This window comes from Nothobranchius furzeri, chromosome 6, assembly GCF_043380555.1.
Source record: "Nothobranchius furzeri strain GRZ-AD chromosome 6, NfurGRZ-RIMD1, whole genome shotgun sequence".
NCBI classification, from domain to species: Eukaryota; Metazoa; Chordata; class Actinopteri; order Cyprinodontiformes; family Nothobranchiidae; genus Nothobranchius; species Nothobranchius furzeri.
This window is the reverse complement of record NC_091746.1, coordinates 4738247-4758841: the sequence shown is the minus strand read 5'-3', so window position 1 is coordinate 4758841 and position 20595 is coordinate 4738247.

Sequence of the window (20595 nt, the reverse complement as noted above, 5' to 3'; positions counted from 1 at the left end):
CGCTCCTCGGGGTGCGTCTTGCTTGGGCCTCTCTCCTGGAGGCGCTCATATAGACCGAGTGCTGACATAAGGCAAGACGCTCCTCGGGGCGCGTCTTGCTTGGGCCTCTCTCCTGGAGGTGCTCAGTCAGACCCAGTGGTGACATGTGGCAACACGCTCCTCGGGGCGCGTATTGCTTGGGCCTCTCTCCTGGAGGCCCTCTGTCAGACCCATTGTTGACATGTGGCAAGACGCTCCTCGGGGCGCGTCTTGCTTGGGCCTCTCTCCTGGAGGCCCTCTGTCAGACCCATTGTTGACATGTGGCAAGACGCTCCTCGGGGCGCGTCTTGCTTGGGCCTCTCTCCTGGAGGCCCTCAATCAGACCCAGTGTTGACACGTGGCAAGACGCTCCTCGGGGCGCGTCTTGCTTGGGCCTCTCTCCTGGAGGCGCTCAGTCAGACCGAGTGCTGACATGTGGCAAGATGCTCCTCGGGGCGCGTCTTGCTTGGGCTTCTCTCCTGGAGACCCTCAGTCAGACCCATTGTTTACATGTGGCAAGACGCTCATCGGGGCGCATCTTGCTTGGGCCTCTCTCCTGGAGGCGCTCAGTCAGACCGAGTGCTGACATGTGGCAAGACGCTCCTCGGGGGGCGTCTTGCTGGGGCTTCTCTCCTGGAGGCGCTAAGTCAGACCCAGTGTTGACATGTGACAAGACGCTCCTCGGGGCGCGTCTTGCTTGGGCCTCTCTCCGGGAGGCCCTCAGTCAGACCCAGAGGTGACATGTGGCAAGATGCTCCTCGGGGCGCGTCTTGCTTGGGCCTCTCTCCTGGAGTCCCTCTGTCAGACCCATTGTTGACATGTGGCAAGACGCTCCTCGGGGCGCGTCTTGCTTGGGCCTCTCTCCTGGAGGCGCTCAGTCAGACCGAGTGCTGACATAAGGCAAGATGCTCCTCGGGGCGCGTCTTGCTGGGGCCTCTCTCCTGGAGGCGCTCAATCAGACCCAGTGGTGACACGTGGCAAGACGCTCCTCGGGGTGCGTCTTGCTTGGGCCTCTCTCCTGGAGGCCCTCAATCAGACCCAGTGTTGACACGTGGCAAGACGCTCCTCGGGGCGCATCTTGCTTGGGCCTCTCTCCTGGAGGCCCTCTGTGAGCCCCAGTGTTGACATGTGTCAAGACGCTCCTCGGGGTGCGTCTTGCTTGGGCCTCTCTCCTGGAGGCGCTCAGTCAGACCGAGTGCTGACATGTGGCAAGACGCTCCTCGGGGCGTGTCTTGCTGGGGCTTCTCTCCTGGAGGCGTTCTGTCAGACCGAGTGCTGACATGTGGCAAGACGCTCCTCGGGGCGCGTCTTGCTGGGGCTTCTCTCCTGGAGGCGTTCAGTCAGACCGAGTGCTGACATGTGGCAAGAGGCTCCTCGGGGCGCGTCTTGCTTGGGCTTCTCTCCTGGAGGCCCTCAGTCAGACCCAGTGGTGACACGTGGCAAGACGCTCCTCAGGGCGCGTCTTGCTTGGGCCTCTCTCCTGGAGACGCTCAGTCAGACCCAGTGTTGACACGTGGCAAGACGCTCCTCGGGGCGCGTCTTCCTTGGGCCTCTCTCCTGGAGGCGCTCAGTCAGAGCAAGTGTTGACATGTGGCAAGACGCTCCTCGGGGCGCGTCTTGCTATGGCCTCTCTCCTGGAGGCGCTCAGTCAGACCCAGTGGTGACATGTGGCAACACGCTCCTCGGGGCGCGTATTGCTTGGGCCTCTCTCCTGGAGGCCCTTTGTCAGACCCAGTGTTTACATATGGCAAGACGCTCCTCGGGGCGCGTCTTGCTTGGGCCTCTCTCCTGGAGGCGCTCAGTCAGACCGAGTAGTGACATGTGGGATGACGCTCCTCGGGGCGCGTCTTGCTTGGGCTTCTCTCCTGGAGGCCCTCAGTCGGACCCATTGTTGACATGTGGCAAGACGCTCCTCGGGGCGCATCTTGCTTGGGCCTCTCTCCTGGAGGCGCTCAGTCGGACCGGGTGCTGACATGTGGCAAGAAGCTCCTCGGGGCGCGTGTTGCTTGGGCTTCTCTCCTGGAGGCCCTCTGTCAGACCCATTGTTGACATGTGGCAAGACGCTCCTCGGGGCGCGTCTTGCTTGGGCCTCTCTCCTGGAGGAGCACAGTCAGACCGAGTAGTCACATGTGGCAAGACGCTCCTCGGGGCGCGTCTTGCTGGGGCTTCTCTCCTGGAGGCGCTCAGTCAGACCCAGTGTTGACGTGTGACAAGACGCTCCTCGGGGCGCGTCTTGCTTGGGCTTCTCTCCTGGAGGCGCTCAGTCAGACCCATTGTTGACATGTGGCAAGACGCTCCTCGGGGCGCGTCTTGCTTGGGCCTCTCTCCTGGAGGGCCCTCTGTCAGACCCATTGTTGACATGTGGCAAGATGCTCCTCGTGGCGCGTCTTGCTTGGGCCTCTCTCCTGGAGGCTCTCAGTCAGACCGAGTGCTGACATAAGGCATGATGCTCCTCGGGGCGCGTCTTGCTGTGGCCTCTCTCCTGGAGGCGCTCAATCAGACCCAGTGGTGACACGTGGCAAGACGCTCCTCGGGGCGCGTCTTGCTTGGGCCTCTCTCCTGGAGGCACTCAGTCAGACCCAGTGGTGACACGTGGCAAGACGCTCCTCGGGGCGCGTCTTGCATGGGCCTCTCTCCTGGAGACGCTCAGTCAGACCGAGTAGTGACATGTGGCATGACGCTCCTTGGGGCGCGTCTTGCTTGGGCCTTTCTCCTGGAGGCGCTCAGCCAGACCCAGTGGTGACATGTGGCAAGACACTCTTCGGGGAGCGTCTTGCTTGGGCCTCTCTCCTGGAGGCCCTTCTTCACCCCCAGTGTTGACATGTGTCAAGACGCTCCTCGGGGTCCGTCTTGCTTGGGCCTCTCTCCTGGAGGCGCTCAGTCAGACCGAGTGCTGACATGTGGCAAGACGCTCCTCGGGGCGCGTCTTGCTTGGGCCTCTCTCCTAGAGGCGTTCAGTTAGACCGAGTGCTGACATGTGGCAAGACGCTCCTCGGGGCGCGTCTTGCTGGGGCCTCTCTCCTGGAGGCGCTCAGTCAGACCCAGTGCTTACATGTGGCAAGACGCTCCTCGGGGCGCGTCTTGCTTGGGCCTCTCTCCAGGAGGCGCTCAGTCAGACCCAGTGGTGACATGTGACAAGACGCTCCTCGGGGCGCGTCTTGCTTGGGCTTCTCTCATGGAGGCCCTCAGTCAGACCCATTGTTGATATGTGGCAAGACGCTCCTCGGGGCGCGTCTTGCTGGGGCTTCTCTCCTAGAGGCGTTCAGTCAGACCGAGTGCCGACATGTGGCAAGACGCTCCTCGGGACGCGTCTTGCTTGGGCTTCTCTCCTGGAGGCCCTCAGTCAGACCCATTGTTGACATGTGGCAAGATGCTCCTCGGGGCGCGTCTTGCTTGGGCTTCTCTCCTGGAGGCCCTCAGTCAGACCCATTGTTGACATGTGGCAAGACGCTCCTCGGGGCGCGTCTTGCTTGGGCTTCTCTCCTGGAGGCCCTCAGTCAGACCCATTGTTGACATGTGGCAAGACGCTCCTCGGGGCGCGTCTTGCTTGGGCCTCTCTCCTGGAGGCGCTCAGTCAGACCGAGTGCTGACATAAGGCAAGACGCTCCTCGGGGCGCGTCTTGCTGGGGCCTATCTCCTGGAGGCGCTCAGTCAGACCCAGTGCTTACATGTGGCAAGACGCTCCTCGGGGCGCGTCTTGCTGGGGCTTCTCTCCTGGAGGCGTTCAGTCAGACCAAGTGCTGACATGTGGCAAGACACTCCTCGGGACGGGTCTTGCTTGGGCTTCTCTCCTGGAGGCCCTCAGTCAGACTCATTGTTGACATAAGGCAAGACGCTTCTTGGGGTGCGTCTTGCTTGGGCCTCTCTCCTGGAGGCGCTCAGTCAGACCGAGTGCTAACATGTGGCAAGACGCTCCTCGGGGCGCGTCTTGCTTGGGCTTCTCTCCTGGAGGCCCTCAGTCAGACTCATTGTTGACATGTGGCAAGACGCTCCTCGGGGCGCGTCTTGCTTGGGCCTCTCTCCTGGAGGCGCTCATTCAGACCGAGTGCTGACATAAGGCAAGACGCTCCTCGGGGCGCGTCTTGCTTGGGCCTCTCTCCTGGAGGCGCTCAGTCAGACACAGTGTTGACACGTGGCAAGACGCTCCTCGGGGCGCGTCTTGCTTGGGCCTCTCTCCTGGAGAAGCTCAGTCAGACCAAGTGTTAAAATGTGGCAAGACGCTCCTCGGGGTGCGTCTTGCTTGGGCCTCTCTCCTGGAGGTGCTCAGTCAGACCCAGTGGCGACATGTGGCAACACGCTCCTCGGGGCGCGTATTGCTTGGGCCTCTCTCCTGGAGGCCCTCTGTCAGACCCATTGTTGACATGTGGCAAGACGCTCCTCGGGGCGCGTCTTGCTTGGGCCTCTCTCCTGGAGGCCCTCAATCAGACCCAGTGTTGACACTTGGCAAGACGCTCCTCGGGGCGCGTCTTGCTTGGGCCTCTCTCCTGGAGGCGCTCAGTCAGACCGAGTGCTGACGTGGCAAGATGCTCCTCGGGGCGCGTCTTGCTTGGGCTTCTCTCCTGGAGACCCTCAGTCAGACCCATTGTTTACATGTGGCAAGACGCTCATCGGGGCGCATCTTGCTTGGGTCTCTCTCCTGGAGGCGCTCAGTCAAACCGAGTGCTGACATGTGGCAAGACGCTCCTCGGGGGGCGTCTTGCTGGGGCTTCTCTCCTGGAGGCGCTAAGTCAGACCCAGTGTTGACATGTGACAAGACGCTCCTCGGGGCGCGTCTTGCTTGGGCCTCTCTCCTGGAGGCCCTCAGTCAGACCCAGAGGTGACATGTGGCAAGATGCTCCTCGGGGCGCGTCTTGCTTGGGCCTCTCTCCTGGAGTCCCTCTGTCAGACCCATTGTTGACATGTGGCAAGATGCTCCTCGGGGCGCGTCTTGCTTGGGCCTCTCTCCTGGAGGCGCTCAGTCAGACCGAGTGCTGACATAAGGCAAGATGCTCCTCGGGGCGCGTCTTGCTGGGGCCTCTCTCCTGGAGGCGCTCAATCAGACCCAGTGGTGACACGTGGCAAGACGCTCCTCGGGGCGCGTCTTGCTTGGGCCTCTCTCCTGGAGGCCCTCAATCAGACCCAGTGTTGACACGTGGCAAGACGCTCCTCGGGGCGCATCTTGCTTGGGCCTCTCTCCTGGAGGCGCTCAGTCAGACCCATTGTTGACATGTGGCAAGACACTCCTTGGGGAGCGTCTTGCTTGGGCCTCTCTCCTGGAGGCCCTCTGTCAGCCCCAGTGTTGACATGTGTCAAGACGCTCCTCGGGGTGCGTCTTGCTTGGGCCTCTCTCCTGGAGGCGCTCAGTCAGACCGAGTGCTGACATGTGGCAAGACGCTCCTCGGGGCGCGTCTTGCTTGGGCTTCTCTCCTGGAGGCCCTCAGTCAGACCCATTGTTGATCTGTGGCAAGACGCTCCTCGGGGCGCGTCTTGCTTGGGCTTCTCTAATGAAGGCCCTCAGTCAGACCCATTGTTGATATGTGGCAAGACGCTCCTCGGGGCGCGTCTTGCTTGGGCCTCTCTCCTGGAGGCGCTCAGTCAGACTGAGTGCTGACATGTGGCAAGACGCTCCTCGGGGCGTGTCTTCCTGGGGCTTCTCTCCTGGAGGCGTTCTGTCAGACCGAGTGCTGACATGTGGCAAGACGCTCCTCGGGGCGCGTCTTGCTGGGGCTTCTCTCCTGGAGGCGTTCAGTCAGGCTGAGTGCTGACATGTGGCAAGAGGCTCCCCGGGGCGCGTCTTGCTTGGGCTTCTCTCCTGGAGGCCCTCAGTCAGACCCAGTGGTGACACGTGGCAAGATGCTCCTCAGGGCGCGTCTTGCTCGGGCCTCTCTTCTGGAGACGCTCAGTCAGACCCAGTGTTGACACGTGGCAAGACGCTCCTCGGGGCGCGTCTTCCTTGGGCCTCTCTCCTGGAGGCGCTCAGTCAGACCAAGTGTTGACATGTGGCAAGACGCTCCTCGGGGCGCGTCTTGCTTGGGCCTCTCTCCTGGAGGCGCTCAGTCAGACCCAGTGGTGACATGTGGCAACACGCTCCTCGGGGCGCGTCTTGCTTGGGCCTCTCTCCTGGAGGCCCTCTGTCAGACCGATTAGTGACATGTGGGATGACGCTCCTCGGGGCGCGTCTTGCTTGGGCTTCTCTCCTGGAGGCCCTCAGTCGGACACATTGTTGACATGTGGCAAGACGCTCCTCGGGGCGCATCTTGCTTGGGCCTCTCACCTGGAGGCGCTCAGTCGGACCGGGTGCTGACATGTGGCAAGACGCTCCTCGGGGCGCGTGTTGCTTGGGCTTCTCTCCTGGAGGCCCTCAGTCAGACCCATTGTTGACATGTGGCAAGACACTCCTCGGGGCGCGTCTTGCTTGGGCCTCTCTCCTGGAGGCGCAAAGTCAGACCGAGTAGTCACATGTGGCAAGACGCTCCTCGGGGCGCTTCTTGCTGGGGCTTCTCTCCTGGAGGCGCTCAGTCAGACCCAGTGTTGACATGTGACAAGACGCTCCTCGGGGCGCGTCTTGCTTGGGCTTCTCTCCTGGAGGTGCTCAATCAGACCCAGTGGTGACACGTGGCAAGACGCTCCTCGGGGCGCGACTTGCTTGGGCCTCTCTCCTGGAGGCGCTCAGTCAGACCCAGTGGTGACATGTGGCAACACGCTCCTCGGGGCGCGTATTGCTTGGGCCTCTCTCCTGGAGGCCTTCTGTCAGACCCATTGTTGACATGTGGCAAGACGCTCCTCGGGGCGCGTCTTGCTTGGGCCTCTCTCCTGGAGGCCCTCTGTCAGCCCCAGTGTTGACATGTGTCAAGACGCTCCTCGGGGCGTGTCTTGCTTGGGCTTCTCTCCTGGAGGCCCTCAGTCAGACCCATTGTTGACATGTGGCAAGACGCTCCTCGGGGCGCGTCTTGCTTGGGCTTCTCTCATGAAGGCCCTCAGTCAGACCCATTGTTAAATGTGGCAAGACGCTCCTCAGGGCGCGTCTTGCTTGGGCCTCTCTCCTGGAGACGGTCAGTCAGACCCAGTGTTGACACGTGGCAAGACGCTCCTCGGGGCGCGTGTTCCTTGGGCCTCTCTCCTGGAGGCGCTCAGTCAGACCAAGTGTTGACATGTGGCAAGACGCTCCTCAGGGCGCGTCTTGCTTGGGCTTCTCTCCTGGAGGCGTTCAGTCAGACCGAGTGCTGACATGTGGCAAGAGGCTCCTCGGGGCGCGTCTTGCTTGGGCTTCTCTCCTGGAGGCCCTCAGTCAGACCCAGTGGTGACACGTGGCAAGACGCTCCTCAGGGCGCGTCTTGCTGGGGCTTCTCTCCTAGAGGCGTTCAGTCAGACCGAGTGCCGACATGTGGCAAGACGCTCCTCGGGACGCGTCTTGCTTGGGCTTCTCTCCTGGAGACGCTCAGTCAGACCGAGTAGTGACATGTGGCATGACGCTCCTCGGGGCGAGTCTTGCTTGGGCCTCTCTCCTGGAGGCGCTCAGTCAGACCCAGTGGTGACATGTGGCAAGACACTCTTCGGGGAGCGTCTTGCTTGGGCCTCTCTCCTGGAGGCCCTCTGTCAGCCCCAGGGTTGACATGTGTCAAGACGCTCCTCGGGGTCCGTCTTGCTTGGGCCTCTCTCCTGGAGGCGCTCAGTCAGACCGAGTGCTGACATGTGGCAAGACGCTCCTCGGGGCGCGTCTTGCTTGGGCCTCTCTCCTGGAGGCCCTCAATCAGACCCAGTGTTGACACTTGGCAAGACGCTCCTCGGGGCGCGTCTTGCTTGGGCCTCTCTCCTGGAGGCGCTCAGTCAGACCGAGTGCTGACGTGGCAAGATGCTCCTCGGGGCGCGTCTTGCTTGGGCTTCTCTCCTGGAGACCCTCAGTCAGACCCATTGTTTACATGTGGCAAGACGCTCATCGGGGCGCATCTTGCTTGGGTCTCTCTCCTGGAGGCGCTCAGTCAAACCGAGTGCTGACATGTGGCAAGACGCTCCTCGGGGGGCGTCTTGCTGGGGCTTCTCTCCTGGAGGCGCTAAGTCAGACCCAGTGTTGACATGTGACAAGACGCTCCTCGGGGCGCGTCTTGCTTGGGCCTCTCTCCTGGAGGCCCTCAGTCAGACCCAGAGGTGACATGTGGCAAGATGCTCCTCGGGGCGCGTCTTGCTTGGGCCTCTCTCCTGGAGTCCCTCTGTCAGACCCATTGTTGACATGTGGCAAGATGCTCCTCGGGGCGCGTCTTGCTTGGGCCTCTCTCCTGGAGGCGCTCAGTCAGACCGAGTGCTGACATAAGGCAAGATGCTCCTCGGGGCGCGTCTTGCTGGGGCCTCTCTCCTGGAGGCGCTCAATCAGACCCAGTGGTGACACGTGGCAAGACGCTCCTCGGGGCGCGTCTTGCTTGGGCCTCTCTCCTGGAGGCCCTCAATCAGACCCAGTGTTGACACGTGGCAAGACGCTCCTCGGGGCGCATCTTGCTTGGGCCTCTCTCCTGGAGGCGCTCAGTCAGACCCATTGTTGACATGTGGCAAGACACTCCTTGGGGAGCGTCTTGCTTGGGCCTCTCTCCTGGAGGCCCTCTGTCAGCCCCAGTGTTGACATGTGTCAAGACGCTCCTCGGGGTGCGTCTTGCTTGGGCCTCTCTCCTGGAGGCGCTCAGTCAGACCGAGTGCTGACATGTGGCAAGACGCTCCTCGGGGCGCGTCTTGCTTGGGCTTCTCTCCTGGAGGCCCTCAGTCAGACCCATTGTTGATCTGTGGCAAGACGCTCCTCGGGGCGCGTCTTGCTTGGGCTTCTCTAATGAAGGCCCTCAGTCAGACCCATTGTTGATATGTGGCAAGACGCTCCTCGGGGCGCGTCTTGCTTGGGCCTCTCTCCTGGAGGCGCTCAGTCAGACTGAGTGCTGACATGTGGCAAGACGCTCCTCGGGGCGTGTCTTCCTGGGGCTTCTCTCCTGGAGGCGTTCTGTCAGACCGAGTGCTGACATGTGGCAAGACGCTCCTCGGGGCGCGTCTTGCTGGGGCTTCTCTCCTGGAGGCGTTCAGTCAGGCTGAGTGCTGACATGTGGCAAGAGGCTCCCCGGGGCGCGTCTTGCTTGGGCTTCTCTCCTGGAGGCCCTCAGTCAGACCCAGTGGTGACACGTGGCAAGATGCTCCTCAGGGCGCGTCTTGCTCGGGCCTCTCTTCTGGAGACGCTCAGTCAGACCCAGTGTTGACACGTGGCAAGACGCTCCTCGGGGCGCGTCTTCCTTGGGCCTCTCTCCTGGAGGCGCTCAGTCAGACCAAGTGTTGACATGTGGCAAGACGCTCCTCGGGGCGCGTCTTGCTTGGGCCTCTCTCCTGGAGGCGCTCAGTCAGACCCAGTGGTGACATGTGGCAACACGCTCCTCGGGGCGCGTCTTGCTTGGGCCTCTCTCCTGGAGGCCCTCTGTCAGACCGATTAGTGACATGTGGGATGACGCTCCTCGGGGCGCGTCTTGCTTGGGCTTCTCTCCTGGAGGCCCTCAGTCGGACACATTGTTGACATGTGGCAAGACGCTCCTCGGGGCGCATCTTGCTTGGGCCTCTCACCTGGAGGCGCTCAGTCGGACCGGGTGCTGACATGTGGCAAGACGCTCCTCGGGGCGCGTGTTGCTTGGGCTTCTCTCCTGGAGGCCCTCAGTCAGACCCATTGTTGACATGTGGCAAGACACTCCTCGGGGCGCGTCTTGCTTGGGCCTCTCTCCTGGAGGCGCAAAGTCAGACCGAGTAGTCACATGTGGCAAGACGCTCCTCGGGGCGCTTCTTGCTGGGGCTTCTCTCCTGGAGGCGCTCAGTCAGACCCAGTGTTGACATGTGACAAGACGCTCCTCGGGGCGCGTCTTGCTTGGGCTTCTCTCCTGGAGGTGCTCAATCAGACCCAGTGGTGACACGTGGCAAGACGCTCCTCGGGGCGCGACTTGCTTGGGCCTCTCTCCTGGAGGCGCTCAGTCAGACCCAGTGGTGACATGTGGCAACACGCTCCTCGGGGCGCGTATTGCTTGGGCCTCTCTCCTGGAGGCCTTCTGTCAGACCCATTGTTGACATGTGGCAAGACGCTCCTCGGGGCGCGTCTTGCTTGGGCCTCTCTCCTGGAGGCCCTCTGTCAGCCCCAGTGTTGACATGTGTCAAGACGCTCCTCGGGGCGTGTCTTGCTTGGGCTTCTCTCCTGGAGGCCCTCAGTCAGACCCATTGTTGACATGTGGCAAGACGCTCCTCGGGGCGCGTCTTGCTTGGGCTTCTCTCATGAAGGCCCTCAGTCAGACCCATTGTTAAATGTGGCAAGACGCTCCTCAGGGCGCGTCTTGCTTGGGCCTCTCTCCTGGAGACGGTCAGTCAGACCCAGTGTTGACACGTGGCAAGACGCTCCTCGGGGCGCGTGTTCCTTGGGCCTCTCTCCTGGAGGCGCTCAGTCAGACCAAGTGTTGACATGTGGCAAGACGCTCCTCAGGGCGCGTCTTGCTTGGGCTTCTCTCCTGGAGGCGTTCAGTCAGACCGAGTGCTGACATGTGGCAAGAGGCTCCTCGGGGCGCGTCTTGCTTGGGCTTCTCTCCTGGAGGCCCTCAGTCAGACCCAGTGGTGACACGTGGCAAGACGCTCCTCAGGGCGCGTCTTGCTGGGGCTTCTCTCCTAGAGGCGTTCAGTCAGACCGAGTGCCGACATGTGGCAAGACGCTCCTCGGGACGCGTCTTGCTTGGGCTTCTCTCCTGGAGACGCTCAGTCAGACCGAGTAGTGACATGTGGCATGACGCTCCTCGGGGCGAGTCTTGCTTGGGCCTCTCTCCTGGAGGCGCTCAGTCAGACCCAGTGGTGACATGTGGCAAGACACTCTTCGGGGAGCGTCTTGCTTGGGCCTCTCTCCTGGAGGCCCTCTGTCAGCCCCAGGGTTGACATGTGTCAAGACGCTCCTCGGGGTCCGTCTTGCTTGGGCCTCTCTCCTGGAGGCGCTCAGTCAGACCGAGTGCTGACATGTGGCAAGACGCTCCTCGGGGCGCGTCTTGCTTGGGCCTCTCTCCTGGAGGTGCTCAGTCAGACCGAGTGCTGACATAAGGCAAGATGCTCCTCGGGGCGCGTCTTGCTGGGGCCTCTCTCCTGGAGGCGCTCAGTCAGACCCAGTGCTTACATGTGGCAAGACGCTCCTCGGGGCGCATCTTGCTTGGGCCTCTCTCCAGGAGGCGCTCAGTCAGACCCAGTGGTGACATGTGACAAGACGCTCCTCGGGGCGCGTCTTTCTTGGGCTTCTCTCATGGAGGCCCTCAGTCAGACCCATTGTTGATATGTGGCAAGACGCTCCTCGGGGCGCGTCTTGCTGGGGCTTCTCTCCTAGAGGCGTTCAGTCAGACCGAGTGCCGACATGTGGCAAGACGCTCCTCGGGACGCGTCTTGCTTGGGCTTCTCTCCTCGAGGCCCTCAGTCAGACTCATTGTTGACATGTGGCAAGACGCTCCTCGGGGCGCGTTTTGTTTGGGCCTCTCTCCTGGAGGCGCTCAGTCAGACCCAGTGGTGACATGTGACAAGACGCTCCTCGGGGCGCGTCTTGCTTGGGCCTCTCTCCTGGAGGTGCTCAGTCAGACCCAGTGTTGACATGGTGCAAGACGCTCCTCGGGGCGCGTCTTGCTTGGGCTTCTCTCTTGGAGGCCCTCAGTCATACCCATTGTTGACATGTGGCAAGACGCTCCTCGGGGCGCGTCTTGCTTGGGCCTCTCTCCTGGAGGCCCTCAATCAGACCCAGTGTTGACACGTGGCAAGACGCTCCTCGGGGCGTGTCTTGCTTGGGCCTCTCTCCTGGAGGCGCTCAGGTAGACCCATTGTTGACATGTGGCAAGACACTCCTTGGGGAGCGTCTTGCTTGGGCCTCTCTCCTGGAGGCCCTCTGTCAGCCCCAGTGTTGACATGTGTCAAGACGCTCCTCGGGGTGGGTCTTGCTTGGGCCTCTCTCCTGGAGGCGCTCAGTCAGACCGAGTGCTGACATGTGGCAAGACGCTCCTCGGGGTGCGTCTTGCTTGGGCTTCTCTCCTGGAGGCCCTCAGTCAGACCCATTGTTGACATGTGGCAAGACGCTCCTCGGGGCGCGTCTTGCTTGGGCTTCTCTCATGAAGGCCCTCAGTCAGACCCATTGTTAAATGTGGCAAGACGCTCCTCAGGGCGCGTCTTGCTTGGGCCTCTCTCCTGGAGACGGTCAGTCAGACCCAGTGTTGACACGTGGCAAGACGCTCCTCGGGGCGCGTCTTCCTTGGCCCTCTCTCCTGGAGGCGCTCAGTCAGACCAAGTGTTGACATGTGGCAAGACGCTCCTCAGGGCGCGTCTTGCTTGGGCTTCTCTCCTGGAGGCGTTCAGTCAGACCGAGTGCTGACAGGTGGCAAGAGGCTCCTCGGGGCGCGTCTTGCTTGGGCTTCTCTCCTGGAGGCCCTCAGTCAGACCCAGTGGTGACACGTGGCAAGACGCTCCTCAGGGCGCGTTTTGCTTGGGCCTCTCTCCTGGAGACGCTCAGTCAGACCGAGTAGTGACATGTGGCATGACGCTCCTCGGGGCGCGTCTTGCTTGGGCCTCTCTCCTGGAGGCGCTCAGTCAGACCCAGTGGTGACATGTGGCAAGACACTCTTCGGGGAGCGTCTTGCTTGGGCCTCTGTCCTGGAGGCCCTCTGTCAGCCCCAGGGTTGACATGTGTCAAGACGCTCCTCGGGGTCCGTCTTGCTTGGGCCTCTCTCCTGGAGGCGCTCAGTCAGACCGAGTGCTGACATGTGGCAAGACGCTCCTCAGGGCGCGTCTTGCTTGGGCCTCTCTCCTGGAGGCGCTCAGTCAGACCGAGTGCTGACATAAGGCAAGATGCTCCTCGGGGCGCGTCTTGCTGGGGCCTCTCTCCTGGAGGCGCTCAGTCAGACCCAGTGCTTACATGTGGCAAGACGCTCCTCGGGGCGCATCTTGCTTGGGCCTCTCTCCAGGAGGCGCTCAGTCAGACCCAGTGGTGACATGTGACAAGACGCTCCTCGGGGCACGTCTTGCTTGGGCTTCTCTCCTAGAGGCGTTCAGTCAAACCGAGTGCCGACATGTGGCAAGACGCTCCTCGGGACGCGTCTTGCTTGGGCTTCTCTCCTGGAGGTGCTCAGTCAGACCCAGTGGTGACATGTGACAAGACGCTCCTCGGGGCGCGTCTTGCTTGGGCCTCTCTCCTGGAGGTGCTCAGTCAGACCCAGTGTTGACATGGTGCAAGACGCTCCTCGGGGCGCGTCTTGCTTGGGCTTCTCTCTTGGAGGCCCTCAGTCATACCCATTGTTGACATGTGGCAAGACGCTCCTCGGGGCGCGTCTTGCTTGGGCCTCTCTCCTGGAGGCGCTCAGTCAGACCGAGTGCTGACATAAGGCAAGACGCTCCTCGGGACGCGTCTTGCTTGGGCTTCTCACCTCGAGGCCCTCAGTCAGACCCAGTGGTGACATGTGACAAGACGCTCCTCGGGGCGCGTCTTGCTTGGGCTTCTCTCCTGGAGGCGTTCAGTCAGACCGAGTGCTGACATGTGGCAAGACACTCCTCGGGACGCGTCTTGCTTGGGCTTCTCTCCTGGAGGCCCTCAGTCAGACTCATTGTTGACATGTAGCAAGACGCTTCTCGGGGTGCGTCTTGCTTGGGCCTCTCTCCTGGAGGCGCTCAGTCAGACCGAGTGCTAACATGTGGCAAGACGCTCCTCGGGGCGCGTCTTGCTTGGGCTTCTCTCCTGGAGGCCCTCAGTCAGACTCATTGTTGACATGTGGAGAGACGCTCCTCGGGGCGCGTCTTGCTTGGGCCTCTCTCCTGGAGGCGCTCAGTCAGACTGAGTGCTGACATGTGGCAAGACGCTCCTCGGGGCGTGTCTTGCTGGGGCTTCTCTCCTGGAGGCGTTCAGTCAGACTGAGTGCTGACATGTGGCAAGAGGCTCCTCGGGGCGCGTCTTGCTTGGGCTTCTCTCCTGGAGGCCCTCAGTCAGACCCAGTGGTGACACGTGGCAAGACGCTCCTCAGGGCGCGTCTTGCTCGGGCCTCTCTCCTGGAGACGCTCAGTCAAACCCAGTGTTGACACGTGGCAAGACGCTCCTCGGGGCGCGTCTTGCTTGGGCCTCTCTCCTGGAGGCGCTCAGTCAGACCGAGTAGTGACATGTGGGATGACGCTCCTCGGGGCGCGTCTTGCTTGGGCTTCTCTCCTGGAGGCCCTCAGTCGGACCCATTGTTGACATGTGGCAAGACGCTCCTCTGGGCGCATCTTGCTTGGGCCTCTATCAGTCAGACCGAGTAGTCACATGTGGCAAGACGCTCCTCGGGGCGCGTCTTGCTGGGGCTTCTCTCCTGGAGGCGCTCAGTCAGACCCAGTGTTGACATGTGACAAGACGCTCCTCGGGGCGCGTCTTGCTTGGGCTTCTCTCCTGGAGGCGCTCAGTCAGACCCATTGTTGACATGTGGCAAGACGCTCCTCGGGGCGCATCTTGCTTGGGCCTCTCTCCTGGAGGCGCTCAGTCAGACCGACTGCTGACATGTGGCAAGACGCTCCTCGGGGCGCGTCTTGCTGGGGCTTCTCTCCTGGAGGCGCTAAGTCAGACCCAGTGTTGACATGTGACAAGACGCTCCTCGGGGAGCGTCTTGCTTGGGCCTCTCTCCTGGAGGCGCTCAGTCAGACCCAGAGGTGACATGTGGCAAGATGCTCCTCGGGGCGCGTCTTGCTTGGGCCTCTCTCCTGGAGGCCCTCTGTCAGACCCATTGTTGACATGTGGCAAGACGCTCCTCGGGGCGCGTCTTGCTTGGGCCTCTCTCCTGGAGGCGCTCAGTCAGACCGAGTAGTGACATGTGGGATGACGCTCCTCGGGGCGCGTCTTGCTTGGGCTTCTCTCCTGGAGGCCCTCAGTCGGAACCATTGTTGACATGTGGCAAGACGCTCCTCGGGGCGCATCTTGCTTGGGCCTTTTTCCTGGAGGCGCTCAGTCGGACCGGGTGCTGACATGTGGCAAGACGCTCCTCGGGGCGCGTGTTGCTTGGGCTTCTCTCCTGGAGGCCCTCAGTCAGACCCATTGTTGACATGTGGCAAGACACTCCTCGGGGCGCGTCTTGCTTGGGCCTCTCTCCTGGAGGCGCACAGTCAGACCGAGTAGTCACATGTGGCAACACGCTCCTCGGGGCGCGTATTGCGTGGGCCTCTCTCCTGGAGGCCCTCTGTCAGACCCATTGTTGACATGTGGCAAGACGCTCCTCGGGGCGCGTCTTGCTTGGGCCTCTCTCCTGGAGGCCCTCAATCAGACCCAGTGTTGACATGTGGCAAGACACTCCTTGGGGAGCGTCTTGCTTGGGCCTCTCTCCTGGAGGCCCTCTGTCAGCCCCAGTGTTGACATGTGTCAAGACGCTCCTCGGGGTGCGTCTTGCTTGGGCCTCTCTCCTGGAGGCGCTCAGTCAGACCGAGTGCTGACATGTGGCAAGACGCTCCTCGGGGCGCGTCTTGCTTGGGCCTCTCTCCTGGAGGCGCTCAGTCAGACTTAGTGCTGACATGTGGCAAGACGCTCCTCGGGGCGTGTCTTGCTGGGGCTTCTCTCCTGGAGGCGTTCTGTCAGACCGAGTGCTGACATGTGGCAAGACGCTCCTCGGGGCGCGTCTTGCTTGAGCCTCTCTCCTGGAGGTGCTCAGTCTAACCCAGTGCTGACATGTGGCAACACGCTCCTCGGGGCGCGTATTGCTTGGGCCTGTCTCCTGGAGGCCCTCTGTCAGACCCATTGTTGACATGTGGCAAGACGCTCCTCGGGGCGCGTCTTGCTTGGGCCTCTCTCCTGGAGGCCCTCAATCAGACCCAGTGTTGACACGTGGCAAGACGCTCCTCGGGGCGCGTCTTGCTTGGGCCTCTCTCCTGGAGGCGCTCAGTCAGACCGAGTGCTGACATGTGGCAAGACGCTCCTCGGGGCGCGTCTTGCTGGGGCTTCTCTCCTGGAGGCGCTAAGTCAGACCCAGTGTTGACATGTGACAAGACGCTCCTCGGGGCGCGTCTTGCTTGGGCCTCTCTCCTGGAGGCGCTCAGTCAGACCCAGAGGTGACATGTGGCAAGATGCTCCTCGGGGCGCGTCTTGCTTGGTCCTCTCTCCTGGAGGCCCTCTGTCAGACCCATTGTTGACATGTGGCAAGATGCTCCTCGGGGCGCGTCTTGCTGGGGCCTCTCTCCTGGAGGCGCTCAATCAGACCCAGTGGTGACACGTGGCAAGACGCTCCTCGGGGCGCGACTTGCTTGGGCCTCTCTCCTGGAGGCGCTCAGTCAGACCCAGTGGTGACATGTGGCAACACGCTCCTCGGGGCGCGTATTGCTTGGGCCTCTCTCCTGGAGGCCCTCTGTCAAACCCATTGTTGACATGTGGCAAGACGCTCCTCGGGGCGCGTCTTGCTTGGGCCTCTCTCCTGGAGGCGCTCAGTCAGACCGAGTGCTGACATGTGGCAACACGCTCCTCGGGGCGCGTCTTGCTTGGGCTTCTCTCCTGGAGGCCCTCAGTCAGACCCATTGTTAACATGTGGCAAGACGCTCCTCGGGGCGCGTCTTGCTTGGGCTTCTCTCATGAAGGCCCTCAGTCAGACCCATTGTTGATATGTGGCAAGACGCTCCTCGGGGCGCGTCTTGCTTGGGCCTCTCTCCTGGTGGCGCTCAGTCAGACTGAGTGCTGACATGTGGCAAGACGCTCCTCGGGGCGTGTCTTGCTGGGGCTTCTCTCCTGGAGGCGTTCTGTCAGACCGAGTGCTGACATGTGGCAAGACGCTCCTCGGGGCGCGTCTTGCTGGGGCTTCTCTCCTGGAGGCGTTCAGTCAGACCGAGTGCTGACATGTGGCAAGACGCTCCTCGGGGCGCGTCTTCCTTTGGCCTCTCTCCTGGAGGCGCTCAGTCAGACCAAGTGTTGACATGTGGCAAGACGCTCCTCGGGGCGCGTCTTGCTTGGGCCTCTCTCCTGGAGGCGCTCAGTCAGACCCAGTGGTGACATGTGGCAACACGCTCCTCGGGGCGCTTATTGCTTGGGCCTCTCTCCTGGAGGCCCTCTGTCAGACCCAGTGATTACATATGGCAAGACGCTCCTCGGGGCGCGTCTTGCTGGGGCTTCTCTCCTGGAGGCGTTCAGTCAGACCGAGTGCTGACATGTGGCAAGAGGCTCCTCGGGGCGCGTCTTGCTTGGGCTTCTCTCCTGGAGGCCCTCAGTCAGACCCAGTGGTGACACGTGGCAAGACGCTCCTCAGGGGGCGTCTTGCTTGGGCCTCTCTCCTGGAGGCGCTCAGTCAGACCGAGTAGTGACATGTGGGATGACGCTCCTCGGGGCGCGTCTTGCTTGGGGTTCTCTCCTGGAGGCGCTCAGTCAGACCCAGAGGTGACATGTGGCAAGATGCTCCTCGGGGCGCGTCTTGCTTGGGCCTCTCTCCTGGAGGCCCTCTGTCAGACCCATTGTTGACATGTGGCAAGACGCTCCTCGGGGCGCGTCTTGCTTGGGCCTCTCTCCTGGAGGCGCTCAGTCAGACCGAGTAGTGACATGTGGGATGACGCTCCTCGGGGCGCGTCTTGCTTGGGCTTCTCTCCTGGAGGCCCTCAGTCGGAACCATTGTTGACATGTGGCAAGACGCTCCTCGGGGCGCATCTTGCTTGGGCCTTTTTCCTGGAGGCGCTCAGTCGGACCGGGTGCTGACATGTGGCAAGACGCTCCTCGGGGCGCGTGTTGCTTGGGCTTCTCTCCTGGAGGCCCTCAGTCAGACCCATTGTTGACATGTGGCAAGACACTCCTCGGGGCGCGTCTTGCTTGGGCCTCTCTCCTGGAGGCGCACAGTCAGACCGAGTAGTCACATGTGGCAACACGCTCCTCGGGGCGCGTATTGCGTGGGCCTCTCTCCTGGAGGCCCTCTGTCAGACCCATTGTTGACATGTGGCAAGACGCTCCTCGGGGCGCGTCTTGCTTGGGCCTCTCTCCTGGAGGCCCTCAATCAGACCCAGTGTTGACATGTGGCAAGACACTCCTTGGGGAGCGTCTTGCTTGGGCCTCTCTCCTGGAGGCCCTCTGTCAGCCCCAGTGTTGACATGTGTCAAGACGCTCCTCGGGGTGCGTCTTGCTTGGGCCTCTCTCCTGGAGGCGCTCAGTCAGACCGAGTGCTGACATGTGGCAAGACGCTCCTCGGGGCGCGTCTTGCTTGGGCCTCTCTCCTGGAGGCGCTCAGTCAGACTTAGTGCTGACATGTGGCAAGACGCTCCTCGGGGCGTGTCTTGCTGGGGCTTCTCTCCTGGAGGCGTTCTGTCAGACCGAGTGCTGACATGTGGCAAGACGCTCCTCGGGGCGCGTCTTGCTTGAGCCTCTCTCCTGGAGGTGCTCAGTCTAACCCAGTGCTGACATGTGGCAACACGCTCCTCGGGGCGCGTATTGCTTGGGCCTGTCTCCTGGAGGCCCTCTGTCAGACCCATTGTTGACATGTGGCAAGACGCTCCTCGGGGCGCGTCTTGCTTGGGCCTCTCTCCTGGAGGCCCTCAATCAGACCCAGTGTTGACACGTGGCAAGACGCTCCTCGGGGCGCGTCTTGCTTGGGCCTCTCTCCTGGAGGCGCTCAGTCAGACCGAGTGCTGACATGTGGCAAGACGCTCCTCGGGGCGCGTCTTGCTGGGGCTTCTCTCCTGGAGGCGCTAAGTCAGACCCAGTGTTGACATGTGACAAGACGCTCCTCGGGGCGCGTCTTGCTTGGGCCTCTCTCCTGGAGGCGCTCAGTCAGACCCAGAGGTGACATGTGGCAAGATGCTCCTCGGGGCGCGTCTTGCTTGGTCCTCTCTCCTGGAGGCCCTCTGTCAGACCCATTGTTGACATGTGGCAAGATGCTCCTCGGGGCGCGTCTTGCTGGGGCCTCTCTCCTGGAGGCGCTCAATCAGACCCAGTGGTGACACGTGGCAAGACGCTCCTCGGGGCGCGACTTGCTTGGGCCTCTCTCCTGGAGGCGCTCAGTCAGACCCAGTGGTGACATGTGGCAACACGCTCCTCGGGGCGCGTATTGCTTGGGCCTCTCTCCTGGAGGCCCTCTGTCAAACCCATTGTTGACATGTGGCAAGACGCTCCTCGGGGCGCGTCTTGCTTGGGCCTCTCTCCTGGAGGCGCTCAGTCAGACCGAGTGCTGACATGTGGCAACACGCTCCTCGGGGCGCGTCTTGCTTGGGCTTCTCTCCTGGAGGCCCTCAGTCAGACCCATTGTTAACATGTGGCAAGACGCTCCTCGGGGCGCGTCTTGCTTGGGCTTCTCTCATGAAGGCCCTCAGTCAGACCCATTGTTGATATGTGGCAAGACGCTCCTCGGGGCGCGTCTTGCTTGGGCCTCTCTCCTGGTGGCGCTCAGTCAGACTGAGTGCTGACATGTGGCAAGACGCTCCTCGGGGCGTGTCTTGCTGGGGCTTCTCTCCTGGAGGCGTTCTGTCAGACCGAGTGCTGACATGTGGCAAGACGCTCCTCGGGGCGCGTCTTGCTGGGGCTTCTCTCCTGGAGGCGTTCAGTCAGACCGAGTGCTGACATGTGGCAAGACGCTCCTCGGGGCGCGTCTTCCTTTGGCCTCTCTCCTGGAGGCGCTCAGTCAGACCAAGTGTTGACATGTGGCAAGACGCTCCTCGGGGCGCGTCTTGCTTGGGCCTCTCTCCTGGAGGCGCTCAGTCAGACCCAGTGGTGACATGTGGCAACACGCTCCTCGGGGCGCTTATTGCTTGGGCCTCTCTCCTGGAGGCCCTCTGTCAGACCCAGTGATTACATATGGCAAGACGCTCCTCGGGGCGCGTCTTGCTGGGGCTTCTCTCCTGGAGGCGTTCAGTCAGACCGAGTGCTGACATGTGGCAAGAGGCTCCTCGGGGCGCGTCTTGCTTGGGCTTCTCTCCTGGAGGCCCTCAGTCAGACCCAGTGGTGACACGTGGCAAGACGCTCCTCAGGGGGCGTCTTGCTTGGGCCTCTCTCCTGGAGGCGCTCAGTCAGACCGAGTAGTGACATGTGGGATGACGCTCCTCGGGGCGCGTCTTGCTTGGGGTTCTCTCCTGGAGGCCCTCAGTCGGACCCATTGTTGACATGTGGCAAGACGCTCCTCGGGGCGCATCTTGCTTGGGCCTCTCTCCTGGAGGCGCTCAGTCGGACCGGGTGCTGACATGTGGCAAGACGCTCCTCGGGGCTCGTGTTGCTTGGGCTTCTCTCCTGGAGGCCCTCAGTCAGACCCATTGTTGACATGTGGCAAGATGCTCCTCGGGGCGCGTCTTGCTTGGGCCTCTCTCCTGGAGGCGCACAGTCAGACCGAGTAGTCACATGTGGCAAGACGCTCCTCGTGGCGCGTCTTGCTGGGGCTTCTCTCCTGGAGGCGCTCAGTCAGACCCAGTGTTGACATGTGACAAGACGCTCCTCGGGGCGCGTCTTGCTTGGGCTTCTCTCCTGGAAGCGCTCAGTCAGACCCATTGTTGACATGTGGCAAGACGCTCCTCGGGGCGCGTCTTGCTTGGGCCTCTCTCCTGGAGGCGCTCAGTCAGACCGAGTGCTGACATAAGGCAAGATGCTCCTCGGGGTGCGTCTTGCTGTGGCCTCTCTCCTGGAGGCGCTCAATCAGA